Source organism: Pongo abelii, chromosome 7 (assembly GCF_028885655.2).
Source record: "Pongo abelii isolate AG06213 chromosome 7, NHGRI_mPonAbe1-v2.0_pri, whole genome shotgun sequence".
NCBI classification, from domain to species: domain Eukaryota; kingdom Metazoa; phylum Chordata; class Mammalia; order Primates; family Hominidae; genus Pongo; species Pongo abelii.
Genome location: NC_071992.2, coordinates 142,292,626 through 142,300,169, shown reverse-complemented (window position 1 = coordinate 142,300,169; position 7,544 = coordinate 142,292,626). Strand labels below are relative to the sequence as shown.

Here is a 7,544-nt window from a genome sequence, read left to right as displayed (position 1 = left end):
TTGATAAGACAGGAATTTCCCAGTGGCTTTTATAATAGGATCAGGTGATGAATAAAATATCTAGCAGTCAGTATGACTAAGAGCAGTGGCTACTGTTTGGGATAAACTAAGAACAGCATTAGGATAAGTATGTTGTGACCTAACAATTATAATAAAGAGGAAAGAAAAGAGAAAAGGTCTATTATGACTAGATGACAAGCAAGGGTCTATAGAAAATATGAACAAAGATGATTATGAACAAGTAGAAAAGCAAAACAGAAATTAGAAAGAGGTCTTGGTTCCAGCATCTTGAGCAGAATCTGTCCACTGTCTGAAGTCAAATGCTTGTTCCAAAGGTCTTGGGTCAGTCATAGCTTTCAAACATCAGCTGTGTCTACAGGATCACCGAGTATCCTCATGTTGAAGTCCCCTATTAGAGTAGCCTTCCAACTGTATAAAAATCTGAATCACCAAACATTGACTCACTACTGTTTTTGTTGTTGACAATACCTGACAAGGTCTCTTCCAATGAGGACAAGAGAAGTTTTCCTCTGATGCCTCTTCCAATAGATGAAATATCCTGTTTGAAGATCAGAAAAAAAGGTACTTTAGGAAAATGTTGTGCAACGGCATCCTTAATCCTTTGGATAGGACAGAGTATAGTACGTGAGCCACTTACAATATTTTGCCATGCCACCATGCAGTAGGGAAGTCTAGCAACAGAGGTAAAATCCCTAAATGCATAGGCCTTCCAGTTACCAATTCATAGGAAGATAACCAATGTGCTCCTGAGTAAGTGGGCTCTATGGCCAAGAGAGCTAGGGGGAGTATCTTTGGCCTAGGGAGCTTAAAGGTTTTAAAAAGTTTTGCTAATTTTAGTTTTAAAATGTAGTTTATCTATTCAACCTTTCTAGAAGATTGTGGGTGGTAAAGACAGTATTGTTTTTTGAGTAAGAAATATTGTTTAACAGAGTTCTTTTACAATGGTTTTTGTAAAGGGAGTGCTCAATCACTTGATATAAAATTTGGGATGTCCCTGCTTGAAAATACAAAATCAAGCAGCTTTTTTGGTGTCTGTAAGGGTTATAGCTTTTCAGCAAGAACATGCTATAGCCTCTCCTGAAAATGGATATACAAAAACTAAAACAAATTTAAATCTCACAGAGGCTGTAAGCTGGATAAAATCCATTTGAAGATATTCAAAGTGAGACATTGGGTCCTGGTCATGTTTAATCTTTATAATTTTTTCCAGGATTGTGTGGCTGACAGGTGACACATAACCTGAAAATAGCCTCAGCTTCTTTTTAAAGTTTTCTCACTAATGGTGATTAAAAATACTAACCGATTTTTATATTCCATGATGAGAAGTTTCATGAAGAAATTTAGTTAATATCCACTTGAAATGATCTGGTGCCATAAGCAACCACCTTGAGCGTTTCAGAGATTATATCAATGAAGAGTGCAACCGGAATTTTTCCACTCTTCTTTTTCAAAGTTTCACCAGAGATTTATCCTTTGAGGGTTTACCTTGTTGAGCATAATGATCTGCTTGAGTATTTCTTTTAAGTGGCCTCTCTCTCCATAAGTTCCAACATTTATAGTCATCTCTGTAGGTAGTAGGAGTGCATCTAAAATTTAGTTCACTTATTGTCCATTTTTAGAAGGGTCCAAGCAGAGATAAGAAACCCCCTTGTCATGAAAGCATACCAAAGTCATGTACTACTCCAAAAGCATATCTGCTATCTATCCACCTATCCATCTATCTATTTACTTTCTCTCTGGAATTTAGCTAGTTGAAAAACACTAGTAAGTGCAAGAAGTTTTGCAATATGGGATGATTTTAATTCTAGTAGAGGACTACATTCTAAAACCTATCTTCTTAAATTGTTGATGGCACATCCTGTTTACTAACTTCTAGTTTCAGTTTTGAGATATGATTCACCAACAAATATTAGATGAGGTTTCCCAATGGGATCTTTAATATATCTGAGTGAGGCAAGTAAAGTTCCCTAACTGAAATTAGACAATCATGATGTTGCACTTATTTCGGGTGGGGCAAGACACTGGTAGGACTCAGTGTGTTGCAGGGATAAATAGTAATGTGACAGAAAGATAGAGTATTATATGCTAGTAAGTTGACTAAAAAGTGTTATGTATACTCAGTCAATAGTAATGTCTGTGCTGCATGAGGAACCATGAGGTCAAGCAGAGAGCCTAGAACTAGTTCAGTACAAGCATTGAAAAGTTTTGTTTCTGTTACCTGTTGTCTTAAGTCAAGAAGGATAAGCCACCACAACTGAGTCAAAATTGAGGCTATGGTGAGCAATAGGTTTTTCACGAATCCCATGAAACTGAGCTACAACCCTAAGGGCATGTCCATAACACTCATGCACAAATTAATGGAATGGCTTTTTGTATAATACCTAGGGATGACTAAGGAAGGAGGCTGTTGAAGAGCTTTCTTCAGATTACGGAAGACCTGCTCATGTTTGAGCTCCCAGATCAGAGACTGGGACTTAGCCAAGTTATAAAGAGTATTGCAATCACAGAAAAAATTTGGTCCCCATTGTCTGCAATGTCTAGTCATATCTAGAGGAGCTCTCTGTTGCCACTATGAAAAGGGTCTAGAAAAAGTTTTGATAGTCTAAAAGAAAATAATGCTTTTTCCTCCTTAAATGGGTCATGCCACAAATAATGGGCTGTGTTCTGGAAAATTTATAATATATCTTTGAAATATTATGTTCTTTTTCTGCTAGGGCTGAGAGCAATTAAGTGGAATCCTTTTTATAGGCCTCTTTATTTACCGAACAAAGTAAGAGATCATCTACATATTGTATCAGAACAGAATCACAAAAGAAATTTATGAATCATGTAAATTTTGATTGTAGACCTAGGGAAAATAGGAGGGGGCTTCAGTGAACCTCTGAAGCATGGATGTCTGGGTATATTGTTGTTCTAGCCAGAGGAAGGCAAAAGGGTATATCCTGGTCTACAGGCACACTCAAGAAAGTCCAAGCAAAGATCCACAACAGTGAAGCAAATGGTGTTAGGCAGAATTGATGACAAGATGGTAGTTGAGTTAGGAACTAAAATTCACTGATCTCTGAAGCTGGCACTAACAACAGTCTTAAAACACCCATGCCAGTGTTCTATCCTGTGATTCTCCTTATGACAAACTACACTTTAGAGAGCATAACACAAAAGAGTAACACAAATAAGGGCAAAAAAGGGATGAAAAGAAGGGCTTGGTTTTGCCAGCAATGCCAAACAAATGGTAAGGAATAACAAAACCAGGGTATCAAACATGGAATAAATAGCCGAAGAACTCACCACAAAGAGAGTGGAGTTCAGACCTGGTGCTGACTCAGCAACATCATTGTGGGCTTGATAAGTGGCAAACAATAAGGCACAAGGGGTTCTGCCCCAGTTGAAGGCTAGGGTCTGAGGTGATAGGCAGAGCAGATATTATCTTGATGGAATTTCCAAGAAAACTGTGGAAATAAATAAAAATCACTCAAATGAGAACAAACAAATGTTATTTATTCAGAGTTTGCTAAACAAAAGAGTCACCAATCATCAGTTGTGTTTGGCAGAGACTCAAATGCAGGTAAAGTGATGGGAAAGCTGTACAGTGGGAAAAGGGAAGGGATTAGGTATGCCTAATTGGAGGCTATTGGGGAAATTAGAAACAGGCTAACTAGAAGTGGATCATCCTATGTGATTTGTTAGGAGTGCATATTTGGCCTCCTATGATTGGTTCTAAGTTAGAAATACAAGCAAGAATTATGTAATCTGGCAATTATTGACCAGGTCCTTACTGATGTTGAAGAGGTTGGGGTTGGGCTTCATAGACTGGTTGTTACAGAAGTTGTGGTCAAAGTTGTATTTTTAGGTATGGCTTGGCAATTGTAGATTCACTCTCCCACCACTCACTGAGTTTTTGAAGGTAAGATGTTGATCATATTGGTAATGTTGTCCACAGTGTTGGTTACTTCTCCAATAAGGGTGTGCATGACCTGAGCATTTTGCCAAAAGTTCTCAGTAATCCAAAGAGTGGCCTTATCCAAAGAGATAGTTGGACCATGAATGTTTAGCTGGAATGATAATAAGTTCTTCTAGGCTTATAACAAATCCTCAAACTTGAACTTGCAGTGATTCTTCAAATCCTAGGGGGTAAAGACCAGCAACAGGGCAATCTAAAGTCCCAATAAGGATCTAGGCAGTGAGATTTTAGTTCTCAGTGACTAACAGTCTAGAGGAAGAAATAAAAATAGAGTCGTTTTAAGGCTGTTAGTTTGTAGCCAGATGCTGAAGGAAACTGGAATAATTGAAAATCTGGTAAAGGTTGACAATCTGTGCAAGGTTAACAATCTGTGCAAGGTAAGTACCAAACTGATTTTCCACAGTGATAGAGAAAGCTTGGCTACAAAGTTTGCATATTGATCAGTTACCAGCGTTTACAAAGAGGCAGTACATAGCTCAAACACAAATTAACAGGATCAGAATCTGATAATCCAGAAGGATTTTCTTTCTACAGTTACTCCTCCTCTTTTGATCAAAGACAATCTCAAAGAAAGATTATTCTTGATCTCAAATTAAGGTTGGTCTCATGAGATTCGGCCTGGTTATTTGCATAGGTGCTGCAAGAGTGGCAATTTACATATAGATCATATTATATTTGCTTTGCTGGAAGTTTTCATAAAGAATGTCAAATTGGACTTTTCAAAGCCTCTTGAGGATGAGAAACCAAGCCAACAACTCACATCAGATTTCACATGCAATACCTATCGATTTGGCAGGCAGTCCTTTCTTCTTGAGATCCCACAAATCTCCTAAGATTCCAGAGCCTGCTGGGAAGTGACATTCCTTGCTCACCTGCAAAGCTGCAAACCCTGCAAAGCCAGGTTTCAAGCCAGTTTTCACAAGAGGAGCTTTGTAAGCCTTGGCCCTATAAGGTCAACCTTGGTTCCTTAGAAGTGTCTGGTCATATCTGATTAAATAAGCGTCACTCTCAAATATGACATCCAGGCAAAGCCTTGGTTGTATTACCAATGTTTTTGTGCCCTGTTAACAAAGAGGACAGACTCTTACGGAATCTATGCAAATAACCATATTGCCATGAAAATAAGAAGACTCAAGAAGATTTTCCAAATTTTGAATGGGTGAGTCAGGGAAGAAAAGAAAGAAGTTTCATTTCTGTTTACAAGAAATTAGCATAGTCTATAAAATTGTTTGAGTGATAGCTTAAGAGAAAAAGAAAAGAAATTCTTACTTCCAAAAAATAGAGCAATAAAACCTTAACAATATTTCAAATAAAAATCATAATCATCTGCTCATTCAGTTCTATAAAATTAACTCTTCTTCCACCTGATCTCGTGTTGTTTCATGAATGCATCCGCTTCTCAGCTAGACATCTGCAACTCCTGACTCAGTCCAATGGTATGATTTCATAATCGTTTAAACAATGCCATCAGAAATCTGCTCCCCAGAGTATATGGCATGATCCTTTTCCACCAGACTCTAATATTGTTCTTTTTTGCTGAAGATAGAACACCTTAGCCTATCATTGATTGCAAGGATTTTATGGAAACATCAGCATAAAACAGAACAAACAAAACTATCAGTAGATGATAAAAGTCTAAAAATGTCTATCATGTACATATTATTGATAATTTTCAAAAGTGAATAATCTGAATAGAGTTCATTATAAGAATAATGCAATTGACAAACACATCTGGTTGTTTCTGTTGTACAAAACAAAATAAATTCAATCCAAAAAACATTTTAGAGAAAATATCTATAAACACAATGTACTGGCAATATTTTCAAAGAGGCCATATTACATCCAATTTATAAAAATGCTCATATATAACCTTACAAAGAAAACATTTTCATATATAACATATACCTAGCCACAAATACCTAGCACTTCATTAGAATTTACTAAAAATATATCAAAGTTATCAAGTAAATAGAGTCACTACATCTGAAGTAGATTCTAAACATTAGAGTATTAATAAAAATGCATAGATAAGTGAAGTGAATCCTCAACGTAAAACTACCGGCCTAGCATATACTGGTTCCAAATAAAAGAAGTAAAGTTGCGACCAAGTTAAAGTTTGAAAATATAATTAATTATGACTGATAACACTATACTGCTTTTATCTAACATCAAGCAAAGCGACCCCAGGACTCTGATAAATAGAAATACATCATGGACAGTGAAAACATTAACAATTCTGGGGTTTGCATTGTCATCTCTTATAGCATCTCCTGTTTCCGTGGCAATCCTCAGAACCCAGACAGAAGCGTGGCCCCATCAGTGCATGCTGAAGGGCGAAGGCCTGGTACAGAGAATTATCCATTTCAAGCAGACGGAAAATGGACCAGTTGTGGTGTTGTGACACATTACAGGATTGCCTGAAGGCCAGCAGATTCCATGTTCATCAGTTTGCAAATAATATACAAGGCTGTACCAGTGCAGGTCCTCACTTTAATCCACTATCCCCAAAATACGGTGGACCAAAGGATCAAGAGAGGCATGTTGAACACCTGGGCAATGTGACTGCTGGCAAAGATGGTGCAACGATGTGTCTATTGAAGATTCTATGATCTCACTCTCAGGAGGCCACTCCATCATTGGCCACGCAATGGTTGTCCATGAAAAACCAGATGACTTGGGCAAAGATAGAAATGAAGAAAGTACAAAGATGAGAAATGCTGGAAGTTATTTGGCTTGTGGTGTATTTGGGAATTCCCAGTAAACATTCCCTAGGATGAGGTCTGAGTGCCAGTAACACATCTGTTATCCTGCTAGCTGCAGAAATGTAACTTGATAAACATTTAACACTGTAATCTTAAAAGTGTAAAGAAAAAAAAACACACACACAATCACAATTCTCCAGAAACTTCTTATGTAGAATACAGTTTTAAACATGTTTATGTTAATGACATTTTACCCATACAAATTTAACCTATGCAAACCTGAGCATCTCTTCTGATTGGACAATGCTTCCTAGACATCTTATCAATGATAACATATCAAATAATCCTATTTCCAATTCTTGTCTTTTCCCACGGTGAAAGAACACATCTTTGCAACTTTCCAGAGGTCCTCTGGGAAATCTCAAAGGCAATTTTGGGCACTGAGGCGGCTGAGAAGACTGTGCTTGACTGTTAGCTGAAACAACTTTTGGCTGTTTGGCAGAAGACTAATAGGCCCTGTGCTTTATGTGAATTTCTCACTTTAACTTGTTTGCTCCATTTTGGGTGCAGACCCAGCCCCATGTGCCTGACCACAAACCAACATTTCCTGTCTCAATTCTCCTATTCATATAATGTTTGAGGATGTTTGTTAAGTTTTAAGAATTCCCTCCCACCCCCAGATTTTCGCAGGGTTTTGTTGATTTCCCCTCAACTTTCCACAGGTATCTTAAAAGCTTTGCTCACTCATCCCTTCTCTGACTTAGGATTTGAGCATCTTTCTGTTATGCTGTTGCCCCACTCCTATTGCAATACTCCCCTTCTTAAGAAAGTTTTTCTAGACTAATGTCTAGATTAAACTT

At 37.6% G+C, this 7,544-nt stretch overlaps 1 pseudogene; it reads left to right on the top strand.

The window, feature by feature from the left end:
* Positions 1 to 2,130: 2,130 nt before the first annotated feature.
* LOC100454936 (superoxide dismutase [Cu-Zn]-like) lies at positions 2,131 to 6,743 on the top strand (annotated as a pseudogene).
* Positions 6,744 to 7,544: the final 801 nt, after the last annotated feature.